The sequence below is a fragment of the Humulus lupulus genome, chromosome 1, assembly GCF_963169125.1.
Source record: "Humulus lupulus chromosome 1, drHumLupu1.1, whole genome shotgun sequence".
Classification (NCBI taxonomy): Eukaryota; Viridiplantae; Streptophyta; class Magnoliopsida; order Rosales; family Cannabaceae; genus Humulus; species Humulus lupulus.
The window spans coordinates 236,892,999-236,895,059 of record NC_084793.1 but is presented as its reverse complement, the minus strand read 5'-3'; the positions used below and the strand labels follow the sequence as shown (position 1 = coordinate 236,895,059).

General features: G+C 30.5%; 1 long non-coding RNA gene across 1 annotated transcript; it reads right to left on the bottom strand.

Moving 5' to 3' along the window:
- Positions 1-988: 988 nt before the first annotated feature.
- Positions 989-1,818, bottom strand: LOC133829846 (uncharacterized). The gene is made up of 3 exons (XR_009891883.1): positions 1,704-1,818; positions 1,411-1,475; positions 989-1,103 (listed from the first exon to the last, which is right to left on the bottom strand). It is a non-coding gene; the product is annotated as an uncharacterized LOC133829846 (long non-coding RNA).
- Positions 1,819-2,061: the final 243 nt, after the last annotated feature.

Below are 2,061 nucleotides of genomic sequence, written 5' to 3'. Positions count from 1 at the left end.
TTCAAGTTGTTGGCATCCGAGCCAGTCAAGTGCATGTCGCACTCCTAGGGTGGCCCAGCCATGGTGGCCTGCACTCCACGTGCATTATGCCAATCTTAGCTTATGAACTAAGTTCCTTAAGCCCTTGACTTATAAGTCAAGCCACCACGTGCCTCCAACTTATAAGCTGAAGCCTTGGGATTCTCAACTAATAAGGCGAGTCTCCTAGAGCCCATTATATTCTCAACTAATAAGTTGATCCCCACTTAACACCCTAATAATACCCTAGTATATAAACTAAGCTTCACATTCATAACAGACAGTCACATGCTTCATATAGCATACTACAAGAAAAAACAGTATTCATAACACTTAAAAACTGCTATCCGGAACTATTGATAGCACTTCTGAAAATGCTAACATAGCCCCTGTTATTAAAAGTCCAGTCTTTTCTATAACAGTTTTTGAATGTTATGTTCGGTGTTATCTTAAACTATTCAATAACACATTTTTAGGTGCTATAATATTCAAATAATAACATTGAGATAGAGCTTTTGGTTATAAATTTGAAGTTTAATTTTGTATTTTTTTCATAACACTTTTCAACTGTTACATTTGATTATTTTGATAACATTTTTAGTTTGTTATATTATATAAACCATAACAATTTTTTACGCTTATAATATGTTTTTAAATCATAACATATAGTAATTAAATTGTTACTTTAGTGTGGATAATATATTTTAAATTATTTTTTGATAAGTATACTTGTATGGTTTTTTTTAATTAAAAGATTTTCATTATTGTATTTTGATAAACAAAATCAAAATTAATCATAAAATGTAATTCTCAATAGATTGATAAACCATAAGTATTACATTAAACAATAACTAATTCGAACCATGAATGTGTCTACTTCATGAGATCTTAGTTCTAACTTAAATTTAAAAGCTTAACATAATAAAGTTTTATAATCTTGAACACTTTTTACTTCAAACTATAGTTTGGATGATGCTATTGTTGCTGCTGCTGTTGCTGATGTTGTAGCTATTCTTCAGCTTGTTGTGCTTGACTGTGAACCCTAGATGGTGTACTAGTCCTTCGAGGGAACTTGTTCAAACACTCTGAAAAATAAATAGAGAAAGATAAGCAGCAAATATAAAACTGCATGCTAACAAGAATGAAACTATTCTCATACGAAATATAATCCAAGGACAATAAGTCTTGGAACCCCTTGTAATCTGGTTTTGGTATCAATAAAGATTCATTCTAGTTATTCAACATACTAGTGTGCATCAGCAATACAAAGACCCACAAACAGATTAATGGTGTATTCAAGAGACCACTGACACTCTTTAACTACAAAATATAACTCACCTTCAAGAAAATCTTTTACACTACCCACAACTTCATTTATTCATTTTTTTTTACCTTTTATTGGGTGCCTAACATCTAGCAGAATTTATCAAAAATTTGAGGCTTTCCAAGTCATCATCCTGTAATAGCATGAAGAATTTAGCCGAAATCAGCATCATTATGAAGTGATAAACCAGATATTTCTAACAAGTTTAGATCTATTTTGTTCCTTTGTTTACTTTTTAGTTTTAGGATATACACAAATAAGATTTAACAATAAATATATCTTAAACAAAGAAAGAAAAGAATTTAAATGTTATAAATTCTATAGATATAGGTGCATCTGTAATTAAACAAAGAAAACTTACAGTAAAAGTAGTTACAGTTCTTTTGGTGCACAGATCCAGCCTCAAGTCCAGATTCTTTTCATGGAAAGATATGTCTCTGAGCATGTGACGAGTATAGACATGTTCAATCTAAAAGAATAATTAATTGGAGAAAAACACAAACCTCAGAACTTGATGATGAAGGTTAAATATCATCAACCTGTTTTCTTGTTACAAAATCTACTGTGATCAAGTATAGACTACTGTAAACAGAGGTTACACAGATATGGATAGTAAAATAAAACTTACAAAGTTTAACATAAAGCTTCATACGAACTTCATGCAAAGTAATGAACTAACATCAACTGAAAATAAAATAAGTACAAAATTAACAAACCTC